The 16,186-nt window shown below is 35.8% G+C and overlaps 1 long non-coding RNA gene across 1 annotated transcript; it reads left to right on the top strand.

Annotated features, from left to right (window-relative positions):
• Nucleotides 1-574: 574 nt before the first annotated feature.
• Nucleotides 575-14,875, top strand: LOC122810985. The gene is made up of 4 exons (XR_006366177.1): nt 575-706; nt 4,642-4,791; nt 9,735-9,884; nt 14,863-14,875. It is a non-coding gene; the product is annotated as an uncharacterized LOC122810985 (long non-coding RNA).
• The last annotated feature ends 1,311 nt before the right edge of the window (nt 14,876-16,186 follow it).

The raw sequence follows: 16,186 nt of genomic DNA, 5'->3' as shown, positions 1-16,186 counted from the left end.
TGTGAGCTGTACAAAAAACTTTCATACATTACTGAGGCATGCTAGGCAGCTGCAGGGGATAGGTTTGGCATAATGGGCTTAAGGTCTTTACTTTACAGACACAAAGTGTAGGGCTTGAATCTGACCTTGTTTTCTTCACTTGGCTTTAAATGGTTCTTCAGAACTGTTAGCCTTGTGTTCACTTATGAACATGTAAATCAAGAGAAAATATTCTGTCAGCATGGACATGCCCGCTCCAGTGACCTGCTATGAGCCTATCTTTCAGTGGAGAATCTGAGAACTGCAATGGGGGGATGTGTAGTGCAATAATCAGGTGTATTTTGGGAAAAAGATAAAGAGGAAGGTGTTTAATGGTCCTCAGGCATGATTAAAAAAACATGTTCTAATTCTTTGGTGTACATGCAAGCACCTTTTGTTAATTGAAGAGTTTGATAAAGTATTCTTTTTCTTTCTGTGTAAAGTATTGACATAATAACTTAAGATGTCTGGGTGAGAAACATTTTCATTTTGAATTTTCATGTTTTATAGACAGTGATATTTTTTCTTCAAAATACAGATGTTGATGAGTGCAAAACAACAGGAATCTGTGGTAATTTTTCAGTATGTATCAACACAGAAGGAAGTTACACATGCCAATGTCAGCAAGGATTCCAGTCAAAGTCTGGAAAGGATACTTTCACTTCTGTGGCCACTTCTGGATGTGTAGGTAAGGACATTATTGTAGGTGTAAAGGAAGACCACTTCCTCAAGGACAAAGCTTTATAATTATCTAATTTTGTACAACTGCAACAAATGTAATCAGCTGCTTGCATTATTTATTTTTTCATCCACTCATTTTCACTTAAACTGATACCTTATTAGCAAAGAAATGATACAATGTAGTAAAAAAAAATCCTGTATAGGATGTCAGTTACATGTCTCACACACACATCTGCACTCATGCTGTGCCATACCATACACACCTTCAAGCAGTTCAGAGGATCTCCAGTTCACCGGCTGCATGTAGGATATTGATGTATGATTGACTTTTGTGTTCTGGAGTAGCAGGAGCATTACCTATACAATGGAAAGGTGTTTCTGTAACTGCACACATGTTGATGTCTTCAAGATTCAGAAAGGTATAAAGTTTGGAGATTTTGTTTCTTAGTCTCTTGGCATTCCACAGTGCTACTGAGGTATTACCCAAATTCAAGTTTGCTATATTGGGATGTCTGACATTTGACTTTTGTGCCTAAGAAAGGCACTATGGAGGAAGGAAATGTTTTAGCTAGTATGGTATTACAGACACATGTTTCCCTTCTGGAGACAACACTCCCTCTCCTCCCACACAGAATGCATGTCATGCATTAAGATCCATGTGCTCCTGCAGGGGAGTGTCTATCCATACTTGCTCTTCGTAAAGTGTGCACTGCATTTTATGTGGGCAAGATAAATAGAAGGTTGCTGGATATCCCTGGCAAAGTGGGTAGGGGTCTTTTTCTGTTGAATATTTCATCCTATGCAAGTAGACATATTGAAGCCCCATAAGCTAACACTAATTTTCTAGGGAATTTGTGAAGCCAAATATTTTATCTTTGAATTCAAATTCAGGCATCATTCTTTGTGGGACTGAAATGCTGCTTAATGCAAAGGGCTTGCATTCTTCTCCAGAAAGATGTCAAGTCACCAAGGAGAAAAATTCAAAACAAATCTGAAGAATGATGTGTTAAGGATCCAAACACCATAAAATTCAATCAGTTTAATACTGAACAGTGACACAAAATAACCTGCTATCTCACATAAGCTTTCACTTTCTACTAGCTGCATGGGAAGACAAGAATGTTTTTAACACAGACAACATTCTTCATATTAGTTTCTTTTTCTAAAAGATTTATTGAATATGTTTTTCCGTTGTGGGCTTGTAACTGTAGAATAATTAAGCATTATCACACATTTTTTAAAAAAATTCAAAGTGTGCTACTCCATTAGTAATATTAGGTTTCTGGATATCAGGATAGGAAATTTGTGAGATGGCAAATTATGCACAAGTGTAGGGTTAGGGCACGGGTGAGGTGAGTGTGGAGTAGTGACAGACTTTAGGGTTAGGGGCAGGTTAAGTGAGTTAGGGTGCGGGTGAGGTGAGTGTGCGATAGTGACAGACTGTAGGGTTGGGAGCGGGTTAAGTGAGTTACGTTTAGGGCACGGGTGAGGAGTGTATGAGAGTTACGGACTTTAGGGTTAGGGTTTGGGTTATGGTAAGTTGATTGATAGTAGTGTATGTATAGTTTAGTGTAGGGTTAGATGTAGGATTTTAATTTCATGTTTGTGGACTGCAATTGTTTTAGCATGCTTGTGTTGTGTGTGTGTATGTTTCTTGGAACAGCAATTTTTTTCCCTGTGAAAAAACTCGCTGTTCTGAGTGTTTGATGTTATGATTCTTCGACTGAAATGGGTCAATATTATAACATTCGAAAGTTTGAGCATTCGATGTTATAATATAGACCCCTAAAAACTGACATGTGACCAGGATTATATCATCCAGTTAAAACCTACACTAAAAAGTAAGCAGCAGTTGTAAAGTGGCTTTACATATGACCCATCAATGAATATATCACTCAGTATTGGATATCTATGTAATCTAATATAATCATCTTTTTATTGTATATCAGCTTATTGAAGTCTAACCAGTAAGGTTTGACACTTGAGCAGTATGTGATTTTCTCTCTGTGTGTATTTACTTCTCTGTGAATGATGAATATTTAAAATAACCTGACAAAGCTTTGGCAAAAGCGTGTTTGAGCTAGCTGGTTATTTTGTATCACTGTTTCTAATTAAGCTGACTGAATCTTATACTGTTTCATGGTATTTGGAGTATTAATACATTTGTCTTTTTTTAGTGCTTTCTTCTCCTTTGTGACTTCAGTTTTTCTGGACTGACTTGTCTATGGACATCGAATGTATGGCATATCCTTTCTCCTTCATTTTGGGGTGTGGAAAGAAAATGTGGAGATAAACAGTTTGACTTAAAATAAACTCTGATTCCACATTAGATATATTACAAGAATTAGTTCTCATGAAACCCTGACTCATCATAACAACTTGTAACTCAGATACTGTACTTGATGAGGTCAGAGCAACATTCCCTGAGCAATTCGTTATACATTTTATGTTTAAAGTCACACAGCCTCAGGGAAGGGTGCAAAATATTTTTTTTGTGCAACTCTAAATTTGTGAACCTTTTTCACATTTGTTTGACCTAGGGGTTGGAATTATAATTGTTGGAATCGTGAGGACACATTCTCCTTCCATCACACAGGGGTGCAAAGCATTTCCCACAGTATAAACATTTAGTTATTAAATTCAGCTGTAAAAAAGCAGCAAGTTAATTGATTTTAATTATTTCAGCCTATTTTTTCCTGTATTTCTTGTTTAATTTTTTCATTCACTTATTGACTTCCCATTTTTGCTTTTGGCCATACAGCATTTGGACATGCAGTGTGGACATAATAAGTTTATAATTGTACGAGTTCTTTTGTTTTTCATATTTGTATCTATTTTATATGAACGTTAAAGTGTTCAAGCATCTCTGATTTTTGATATGTAGTGTTTTATGCTTTGTGTATAACTGCTGCAATGCTTGAAAAGGAACACAGTCCCTTTGCTATTAAGTTGTATCTCTCTTTTTCTCTCTATTTATATTTATATATATATATATATATATATATATATATATATATATATATATCTATATATATATATATATATATATATATATATAAATATATGTACACACACACACACACACACACACACACACACACACACACACACACACACACACATGCACACACACACACACACACACACACACACACACACACAAAACTCTACTTTTTGTCATACCTCTGTAGGATCGAGGGATAACACTTAAAGTATGACCTAAATACCTAGATTCAAATAGCAGTCAGGATAGTGGAGGAGCTGCCAGGGAAGTTTGAAAAAATTACTGATATTGGCTCAACCCTCCTTTGGTGTCTGTGTCTGTGTGTGAGTGTGCATGCAGTCTTACTTTCTGCATTAATGTCATGAAAGCGTTTGTGTATCTCAGTAGGCAGTATGTACCAGACATGCACAGAGACATGCATGCTGTCCAAACCGTGCATTGCAAATTAGCCATATGTGAGATGTACAAAAAACATTCAGACATTATTGAGGCATGCTAGGCTGCTGCAGGGATAGGTTTGGCATAATGAGGTTAAGGTCTTTACCTCACAGACACAAAGTGTAGGGTTTGATTCTGACTTTAGATTCTTTGCTAGGCTTAAAATATTCACTCAACATGGCCATGCCAGCTCCAGTGACCTTCAATTAAGCTATATTTCAGTGGAGAATCTGAGCCCTCCAATGGGGGATGTGTAGTGCAATAACCAAGAGCATTTTTGGGAAAAGATAGAGAGGAAGGATCGCTATGTATGATAAAAAAAATGTTCTGTTTCTATGGTGTAAATGTAAACACCTTTTGTTGATTGAAAAGTAAGGTAAAGTTTTTTTTTCTTTCTGTGTAACATATTGCCATAATAACTTAAGAGGTCTTGATGGGAAACATTTTCATTTTAAATGTTCATGTTTTATAGACAGTGATTTTTTTTCTTCAAAATACAGATGTTGATGAGTGCAATACAACAGGAATCTGTGGTAATTTTTCAGTATGTATCAACACAGAAGGAAGTTACACATGCACATGTCAGCAAGGATTCCAGTCGAAGTCTGGAAAGGATAATTTCACTGATGTGGCCACTTCTGGATGTGTAGGTAAGGACATTATTGTAGTTGTAAAGGCAGGCCACTTCCAGAAGGACAAAGCTTTATAATTCTGCAATTTTGTACAATTACAACAAATGTAATCATCTGCTTGCATTATTTATGTCTTCATCCACTCATTTTTACTTAAACTGAGACCTCATTGGCATAAAGATGATGCAATGCAGTAAAACATAATCCTGTATATGATGTCAGTTACATGTCTCACACACATATGTGCACTCATGCTGTCCCATACCATACACACCTTCAGGCATTTCAGGGGATCTCCAGTTCACCTGCTGCATCTAGGATGTTGATGTATGATTGGCATTGCTACCTAGAGCAGAGGGTGCATTACCTCCACAAAGGAAACATGTTTCCGTAACTGCACAAACGTTGATGTCTTGAACAGTCTGGAAGGATTAAAGTTTGGAGATTTTGTTGTTTATTCTCCTGGCATTCCACAGTACTACTGAGATATTATCCAAATTCCAGTTTGCTACATTGGGACATCTGTCCTATGACTTCTGTGCCATAAAAAGGCACAACAGAGGAAGGAAATGTTTCAGCCAGTATGGAATTGCAGACACATTATTTATTTATCCCAGTTTGATTACCGGGGAGGTCCGCTGGGCTTGGGGGCCCATTTTCAGTGGAGGCCCGGGGAGAAAAGCTCCACAGAAACAAAGTTTATTTACATGAAATTCAAAGACAGTATGCATTACAATAAACAGGTTGCTACAAAAAAGAATAAACACAAACAATTTCTATTTTGTTCAGGAGGAAAATAAAAACAGGCATATAGCATAAAAACTACATTTTACTATTTAGTTACCTATGCTGTGTACATTTAAGAGTGAGGTTAGGAAGGTAATGAGGCTAGCCTGGAGTGAAGGGGGAAGACAGCTTTAGAGGTATGGGCTGAAGAGTGCAGTTGCATTTCCTGTTTAGATAGAGGTAGGAATGAAGTTGGGTTTTAAAGTTATTACGGTTGTTACAGGTCCTTAGTGTAGAGGACAGGGCATTACATTTTTTAGCTAGGATAAAGGATAAGAGAAGCTGACCTGCTGGGCGCTTGGGTTTTTGAACGGTGATCAGGTTTTGGTGAGAAAATCTAAGGGATCTAAGGGGAGTATAAGGTTGTAGTATATTGGACATAATTCCCTTGTAGCGATAATACTCCATCTACTCCCACACACAATGCATGTCATGCATTAAGATCCATTTCCTCCTGCAGGGGAGTGTCTATGCATACTTGCTCTTTGTATAGTGCACACTGCATTTTATGTGGACAAGACAAATAGAAGATTGTTGGATATCCCTGGCAAAGTGGGTCGGGGTCTTTTTCTCATGACTATTTGATACTATGCAGATAAACATACTGAAGTCCACTAAACAGACACCAAATTTCTAGCCAATTTGGGAAGCCAGATATGTTATCCTTGAAATCAGGCATCATTCTTTGTGGGATTGAAATGCTGCTCAGTGCAAAGACCTTGCATTCTTATGTAGAAAGAGGTGAAGTCACCAAGAGAAGAAAGCCATAACAAATCTGAAGACTGATGTGTTAAGGATCCAAACAGCATAAAATTCAATCAGCTTAATGGTAAACAGTGATACAAAATAACCTGCTACCTAACATACACTTTCACTTGCTACTAGCTACATGGGAAGGCAACAATGTTTCTAACAAGGACAACATTCTTCATAGTAGTTTCTTTTTCTAAAAGACTTGTATATATTTTTCTGTTCTGGGGTTCTAATACAGATGGTTTGTGCAAAATTGTAAAATAATCAAGCAGTACTACACATTTTTTTAATTCAAAATATCCTACTCTATTGGTAATATTAGCTTTCTTGATATCAGAATATGAAATTTGTGAGATGGCAAATTATGCAGGAGTCTATTTAGGAAAGAGACAAGTGCGAATATACTTCTATATTGGACTAGTATGCATCTCCACATTTTGAAAAATATTTGCAATGGACAGATAATATACTATTGTACATTACTTACCAATGATGTACAAGTATTTGAACAATTACATCATTTGGTACATGAACTTTCTGACAGTGGATATGACTACACTCAGACAGAGAATGAATGCCTGGAGTCCATAGGTGCACAGACCTTTGAGCCTAAGCCCTTTTTTCCTAAACAGAGAGTCTAATCATTTTAGGTTAAGATTTACAACAACACATTATGTATATATATATATATATATATATATATATATATATATATATATATATATATATATATACACACACACACTGCGGATCATACACTGCCAAATTCTACAATTATTGCATTCGCCAGAAGAAATTATTGAAGAATGTCCTGGTTTTGTGTATGAAGGAGAACATTAATTAAACAAATGATTATGTTATTAGGAGTAGAAATCTACAATCAACAAGAGATTTATTCAGAGGAAAGGAAATGTATGTGGAAAGTGCAAATGCTAAAAAATGTGTTTTATGCCCTAATAATTTTGCACGTCCATTTACTGGTAAAGTATATAAATATGACAGGTATGTATACTGTCACTCTTCTAATATGGGATATGTAGCACTTTGTCACGTGTGCTCTGCATTTAATGTGACCAAGAGAAATTGAAAACTCAAGGAGCATATATATGCGCATCTTTCAAACATAAAATGCCAAATAAACACCAGTGCATTATCCAAACACATATTGGAGTCAGATTCTAAATGTCTTTTAAGTTAATAGGACTTAAATTGGTATTGTTATGTAAGAGAGATAAAGAAAACATGGAACAGGAGTGAATGTGTGGAGTATAGGTGGATTACAGCTCTAAAAGCTGACGTGTGACCAGGATTACGTCATCCAGTTAGCTTAAAACCTACACTAAAAGTTAGCAGCAGTTGTAAAATGGCTTTATATATGAACAATCAATGAATATATTACTCAGTATTGGATATGTATGTAATCAAATATAATCAAGTTTTAATTTTCTATTTTTTATTGAATATCTGCTTAATGAACTCTAAACAATAAGGTATGACACTGGAACAGTATGTGATTTTCTCTCTGTGTGTATTTACCTCTCTGTGAATGATACATTTTTAAAAAACCTGAAGAAACCTTGGCAAAATTGTGTTTGAGCTAGTTGGTTATTTTGTATCACAGTTTCTAATTAAGCTGATTGAGTTTTATAGTGTTTCATGGTATTTGGAGTCTTAATACATTTGTCTTTTTTTGGGCTTTCTTCTCCTTTGTGATTTGAGTTTTTCTGGACTGACTTGTCTATGGACATATAATGAATGGCATATCCTTTCATCTTCATTTTTGTAGTCAGGAAAGCAAATGTGGAGATAAACAGTTTGGCTTAAAATAAATTCTGATACCACATTAGACATATAACAAGAATTAGTACTCATGAAACCCTGTTCCTGTGGAAAATAAGGTAGGGTTGACTCATCATAACAACTTGCAACTCAGATACTGTTCTTGAAGAGGTTAGAGCAACATTCCCAGAGCAATTCCTTATACATTTTATGCTTAAAGACACATAGCCTCAGGGAAGGGTGCAAAATATTCTTTTTCTGCAACTCTAAAATTGTGAACCTTTTTCACATTCATTTGACCTAAGGGCTGGAAAAAAATTCTTGGAATCCGGAGGACAATTTCTGCTTCCATCGCATGAGGGTGCAAAGCATTTCCCCCAACATAAACATTTGGTTATTCAAATTCAGCTGTGAAAAGGCATCAAGTTAATTGATTTGATTTATGTCAGCCTATTTTTCCCTGTATTTCTTGTTCATTGTGTCATTCACCTATTGATTTGCCATTTGTGCTTTTGGCCATACAGCATTTGGACATGCAGTGTGGACATAATAAGTTTATAATTGTACAAGTTTTTTTTTTGTTTTTCATATTTGTAGCTATTTTATATGAACTTCAACGTGTTCAAGCATTTCTGATTTTTGATATGCAGTGTCTTATGCCTTGTGTATAACTGCTGCAATGCTTGAAAAGGAACACAGCCCCTTTGCTATTAAGTTGTATCTCTCTTTTTCTTTCTATTTATATATATATATATATATATATATATATATATATATATATATATATATATATATATATATAAATTGAAATCTACTTTTTGTCATACCTCTGTAGGATAGAGGGATAACACTTAAAGTATGATCTAAATACCTAGATTCAAGTAGCAGTCAGGAGAGTGGAGGAGCTGCCAGGGGAGTTTGAATAAATGACTGATATTGGCTCAACCCTCCTTTGGTGTCTGTGTCTGTGTGAGTGTGCATGCAGTCTTACTTTCTGCATGAATGTCATGAAAGCGTTTGTGTATCTCAGTAGGCAGTATGTACCAGCTATGCACAGAGACATGCATGCTGTCCAAACTGTGCATTGGAGATTAGCCATATGTGAGATGTACAAAAAACATTCAGACATTATTGAGGCATGCGAGGCTGCTGCAGGGATAGGTTTGGCATAATGAGGTTAAGGTCTTTACCTCACAGACACAAAGTGTAGGGTTTGATTCTGACCTTAGGTTTTAAACTAGGCTTAAAATGGTTTGTCAGATCATTTAGCCTTGTATTCACTTATGAACATGTAAATCAAGAGGAAATATTCACTCAACATGACCATGCCAGCTCTAGTGACCTACAATTAAGTTATATTTTAGTGGAGAATTTGAGACCTCCAATGGGGGATGTGTAGTACAATAACCAATAGCATTTTTGGGAAAAGATAGAGAGGAAGGTGCTTAATGGTCACTAGGTATGATAAAAACATGCTCTGTTTCTATGGTGTAAAATCAAATACCTTTTGTTGATTGAAAAGTATGGTAATTTTTTTTTTCTTTTGGTGTAAAGTATTGCCATAATAACTTAAAATGTCTTGGTGAGAAATATTTTCATTTTCATGTTTTATAGACTGTGATTTTTATTTCTTCAAAATGCAGATGTTGATGAGTGTAATACAAAAGGAATATGTGGTGATTTTTCAGTATGTATCAACACAGAAGGACGTTACACATGCACATGTCAGCAAGGATTCCAGTCAAAGTCTGGAAAGGATAATTTCACTGATGTGGCCACTTCTGGATGTGTAGGTAAGGACATTATTGTAGTTGTAAAGGAAGGCCACTTTCTCAAGGACAAAGCTTTATAATTCTGCAATTTTGTACACCTACAACAAATGTAATCAGCTGCTTGTATTATTTATGTCTTCATCCACTCATTTTTACTTAAACTGAGACCTCATTGGCATAGAGATGATACAATGCAGTAAAACATAATCCTGTATATGATGTCAGTTACATGTCTCACACACACATGTGCACTCATGCTGTCCCATACCATACACACCTTCAGGCAGTTCAGAGGATCTCCAGTTCACCTGCTGCATCTAGGATGTTGATGTATGATTGGCATTGCTACCTGGAGCAGAGGGTGCATTACCTCCACAAAGGAAACATGTTTCCGTAACTGCACAAACGTTGATGTCTTGAACAGTCTGGAAGGTCTAAAGTTAGGAGATGTTGTTGTTTATTCTCCTGGCATTCCACAGTACTACTGAGATATTACTCAAATTCCAGTTTGCTACATTGGGACATCTGTCATATGACTTCTGTGCCATAGAAAGGCACAACAGAGGAAGGAAATGTTTTAGCCAGTATGGAATTACATCCACATTATTTATTTATCCCAGTTTGATTACCGGGGAGGTCCACTGGGCTTGGGGGCCCATTTTCAGTGGTGGCCCGGGGAGAAAAGCTCCACAGAAACAAAGTTTATTTACATGAAATTCAAAGACAGTATGCATTACAAACAACAAGTTGCTACAAAAAAGAATAAGCACAAACAATTTCTATTTTGTTCAGGAGGAAAAAAAAAAAAAAAAAAACAGGCATATAGCATAAAAACTACATTTTACTATTTAGTTAGCTATGCTGTCTACATTTAAGAGTGAAGTTAGGAAGGTAATGAGGTTAGCCCAGAGTGAAGGAAGAAGAGAGCTTTAGAGGTATGGGCTGATGAGGGCAGTTGCATTTCCTGTTTAGATAGAGGTAGGAATTAAGTTGGATTTTAAAGTTATTAAGGTTGTTACAGGTCCTTAGTGTAGAGGGCAGGGCATTACATTTTTTAGCTAGGATAAAGGATAAGAGAAGCTGACCAGCTGGGCGCTTGGGTTTTTGAACGGTGATCAGGTTTTGGTGATAAAATCATAAGGTTGTAGTATAGTGGACATAATTCCCTTGTAGAGATAACACTCCAGCTACTCCCACACACAATGCATGTCATGCATTAAGATCCATTTGCTCCCGCAGGGGAGTGTCTATGCATACTTGCTCTTTGTATAGTGCACACTGCATTTTATGTGGACAAGACAAATAGAAGATTGTTGGATATCCCTGGCAAAGTGGGTAGGGGTCTTTTTCTCATGACTATTTCATACTATGCAGATAAACATACTGAAGTCCACTAAACAAACCCCAATTTTCTAGCCAATTTGGTAAGCCAAATATGTTACCCTTGAAATCAGGCATCATTCTTTGTGGGATTGAAATGCTGCTCAGTGCAAAGACCTTGCATTCTTATGTAGAAAGAGGTGAAGTCACCAAGAGAAGAAAGCCATAACAAATCTGAAGACTGATGTGTTAAGGATCCAAACACCATAAAATTCAACCAGCTTAATGGTAAACAGTGATACAAATAACCTGCTATCTCACATAAGCTTTCACTTGTTACTAGCATTATGGGAATACAACAATGTTTCTAACAAGGACAACATTCTTCATAGTAGTTTCTTTTTCTAAAAGATTTGTTGCATATATTTTTCTGTTGTGGGGTTCTAATACAGATGGATTGTGCAAAATTGTAAAATAATTAAGCAGTACTACTCATTTTTTTAATTCAAAATATCCTACTCTGTTATTAATATTAGCTTTCTAGATATCAGAATATGAGATTTGCGAGATGGAAAATTATGCAGGAGTGTATTTAGGAAAGAGACAAGTGTGAATATACTTCTACATTGGACTAGTATGCATCTCCACGTTTTGAAAAATATTGGCAATGGATAGATAATATGCTATTGTACATTACTTACCAGTGATGAACAAGTATTTGAACAATAATACCATTTGGTACATGAATTTTCTGAGAGTGGATATGACTACACTCAGACAGAGAATGAATGCCTGGAGTCCATAGGTGCACAGACGTCTGAGCCTAAGCCCTTTTTTTCCTTAACAGAGAGTCTAATCATTTTAGGTTAAGATTTACAACAACACATTTTATATATCTATATATATATCTATATATATATATATATATATATATATATATATATATATATATATATATATGTATACACACTGCAGATCATACACTGCCAAATTCTACAATTATTGCATTCGTCAGAAGACATTATTGAAGAATGTCCTGGTTTTGTGTATGAAGGAGAACATTAATTAAACAAATTATTATGTTATTAGGAGTAGAAATCTACAATCAACAAGAGATTTATTCAGAAGAAAGGAAATGAATGTAGAAAGTGCAAATGTTAAAAAATGTGTTTTATGCCCTAATAATTTTGCACGTCCATTTACTGGTAAAGTATATAAATATAACAGGTATGTAGACTGTCACTCTTCTAATATGGGATATGTAGCGCTTTGTCACGTGTGCTCTGCATTTAATGTGGCCAAGAGAAAGTGAAAACTCAAGGAGCATATCTATGCGCATCTTTCAAACATAAAATGCCAAGTAAACACCAGTGCATTACCCAAACACATATTGGAGTCAGATTTAAACATGTCTTTTAAGTTAATAGGACTTAAATTGGTATTGTTATGTAAGAGAGATAAAGAAAACATGGAACTGGAGTGCATGTGTGGAGTATAGGTGGATTACAGCTCTAAAAGCTGACATGTGACCAGGATTACATCATCCAGCTAGCTTAAAACCTACACTAAAAGTTAGCAGCAGTTGTAAAATGGCTTTATATATGAACAATCAATGAATATATTACTCAGTATTGGATATGTATGTTATCAAATATAATCAAGTTTTAATTTTCTATTTTTTTATTGTATATCAGCTTAATGAACTCTAAACAATAAGGTATGACACTGGAGCAGTATGTGATTTTCTCTCTGTGTGTATTTATCTCTCTGTGAATGATACATTTTTAAAAAACATGAAGAAACCTTGGCAAAATTGTGTTTGAGCTAGTTGGTTATTTTGTATCACAGTTTCTAATTAAGCTGATTGAATTTTATAGTGTTTCATGGTATTTGGAGTCTTAATACATTTGCCTTTTTTTGGGCTTTCTTCTCCTTTGAGATTTGAGTTTTTCTGGACTAACTTGTCTATGGACACCGAATGAATGGCATATCCTTTCTCCTTCATTTTTGGAGTCAGGAAAGCAAATGTGGAGATAAACAGTTTGGCTTAAAATAAACTCTGATACCACATTAGATATATTACAAGAATTAGTACTCATGAAACCCTGTTCCTGTGGAAAATAAGGTAGGGTTGAGCCATCATAACAACTTGTAACTCAGATACTGTTCTTGAAGAGGTCAGAGCATCATTCCCTGAGCAATTCCTTATACATTTTAGGCCTAAAGACACATAGCCTCAGGGAAGGGTACAAAATATTCTTTTTCTGCAACTCTAAAATTGTGAACATTTTTCACATTCATTTGACCTAAGGGCTGGAAAAAAAATTCTTGGAATCTGGAGGACAATTTCTGCTTCCATCACATGAGGGTGCAAAGCATTTCCCCCAACATAAACATTTGGTTATTCAAATTCAGCTGTGAAAATCAGCAACTTAATTGATTTGATTTATGTCAGCCTATTTTTCCCTGTATTTCATGTTCATTTTGTCATTCACCTATTGATTTGCCATTTGTGCTTTTGGCCATACAGCATTTGGACATGCATTGTGGACATAATAAGTTTATAACTGTAATAGTTTTTTTTTGTTTTTCATATTTGTAGCTATTTTATATGAACTTCAATGTGTTCAGGCATCTCTGATTTTTGATATGTAGTGTCTTATGCCTTGTGTATAACTGCTGCAATGCTTGAAAAGGAACACAGCCCCTTTGCTATTAAGTTGCATCTCTCTTTTTCTATCTATTTATATTTATATATATATATATATATATATATATATATATATATACATATATATATATATATATATATATATATATATATATAAATACAAATCTACTTTTTGTCATACCTCTGTAGGACAGAGAGATAAAGCCCAAAGTATGACCTAAATACTTAGATTCAAATAGCAGTCAGGAGAGTGGAGGAGCTGCCAGGGGAGTTTGAAAAAATACTGATATTGGCTCAACCCTCCTTTGGTGTCTGTGCTGTGTGAGAGTGTGCATGCAGTCTTACTTTCTGCATGAATGTCATGAAAGCGTTTGTGTATCTCAGTAGGCAGTATGTACCAGCTATGCACAGAGACATGCATGCTGTCCAAACTGTGCATTGCAGATTAGCCATATGTGAGATGTACAAAAAACATTCAGACATTATTGAGGCATGCTAGGCTGCTGCAGGGATAGGTTTGGCATAATGAGGTTAAGGTCTTTACCTCACAGACACAAAGTGTAGGGTTTGATTCTGACCTTAGGTTCTAAACTAGGCTTAAAATGGTTCTTCAGATCATTTAGCCTTGTATTCACTTATGAACATGTAAATCAAGAGGAAATATTCACTCAACATGACCATGCCAGCTCTAGTGATCTACAATTATATTTTAGTGGAGAATCTGAGACCTTCAATGGGGGATGTGTAGTGCAATAACCAAGAGCATTTTTGGGAAAAAGATAGAGAGGAAGGTGCCTAATGGGCACTAGGTATGATAAAAAAACATGTTCTGTTTCTGTAGTGTAAAATCAAATACCTTTTGTTGATTGAAAAGTATGGTAAAGTTTTTTTTTTTTTTTCTTTCGCTGTAAAGTATTGCCATAATAACTTAAAATGTCTTGGTGAGAAACATTTTAATTTTCAATTTTCATGTTTTATAGACAGTGATTTTTTTTCTTCAAAATGCAGATGTTAATGAGTGTAATACAACAGGAATCTGTGGTGATTTTTCAGTATGTATCAACACAGAAGGAAGTTACACATGCACATGTCAGCAAGGATTCCAGTCAAAGTCTGGAAAGGATAATTTCAATGCTGTGGCCACTTCTGGGTGTGTTGGCAAGGGCATTATTGTAGTTGTAAAAGCAGGCCACTTCCTCAAGGACAAAGCCATATAATTCTGTAATTTTTGTACAACTGCAATAAATGTAATCAGCTGCTTGCATTTATTTATTTCTTCCTCCATTCATTTCCACTTAAACTGATAACTTATTAGCAGAGACGATACAATGCAGTCAACCAAATCCTGTATAGGAGGTCAGTTACATGTTTCACACACACACATGTGCACTCATGCCGTGCCATACCATGTACACCTTCATGCAGTTCAGATGATCTCCAGTTCACCTACTGCATCTAGAATGTTGATGCATGATTGGAAATGCTACCTGAAGATGCGGGAGCATTATCTCTACATTGGAAACATGTTTCTGCAACTACACAAATGTTGATGTCTTGAAGAGTCTGGAAGGTCTAAAGTTTGGAGATTTTGTTGTTTAGTCTCTTAGCATTCCACAGTGCTACTGAGATATTATCCAAATTCAAATTTGCTATATTGGGATGTCTGCCATATGTCTTCTGTGCCTTAGATAGGCACTATGGAGTAATGAAATGTTTTAGCCAGTGCGGAATTACAGACACATGGTTCCCTTGTAGAGATAATGCTCCCTCTACTCCCACACACAATGCATGTCATGCATTAAGATCCATTTGCTCCTGCAGGGGAGTGTCTGTGCATATTTGCTCTTTGTAAGTTTTGCATTGCATTTTATGTTAGCAAGACAAATAGAAGGTTGTTGGATATCCCTGGCAAAGTGGGTCGGGGTCTTTTTCTCATGACTATTTCATACTATGCAGATAAACATACTGAAGTCCACTGAAATGAAACCAATTTTCTAACCAGTTAGTGAAGCCAAATATGTTACCCTTGAATCCAGGCATCATTGTTTGTGGGAGTGAAATGCTGCTCAGTGCACAGGCCTTGCATTCTTCTCTATAAAGAGGTGAAGTCACCAAGGAGAAGAAACCAAAACAAATCTGAAATCTGAGGTATTAAGGATCCAAACAGCATGAAATTCAGTCAGTTTAATGCTGAATAGTGATACAAAATAACCTGCTATCTCACATACGCTTTCACTTGCTACTAGCAGCATGGGAAGGCAACAATGTTTCTAACAAGGACAACATTCTTCATAGTAGTTGCTTTTTCTAAAAGATTTGTCTATCTATTTTT

The sequence above is a fragment of the Protopterus annectens genome, chromosome 9.part0 (genome assembly GCF_019279795.1).
Source record: "Protopterus annectens isolate FY-2018-M chromosome 9.part0, PAN1.0, whole genome shotgun sequence".
Taxonomy (NCBI): Eukaryota; Metazoa; Chordata; order Ceratodontiformes; family Protopteridae; genus Protopterus; species Protopterus annectens.
Note: the sequence above shows the minus strand (reverse complement) of the source record. Positions and strands in the feature narration are given on the sequence as shown.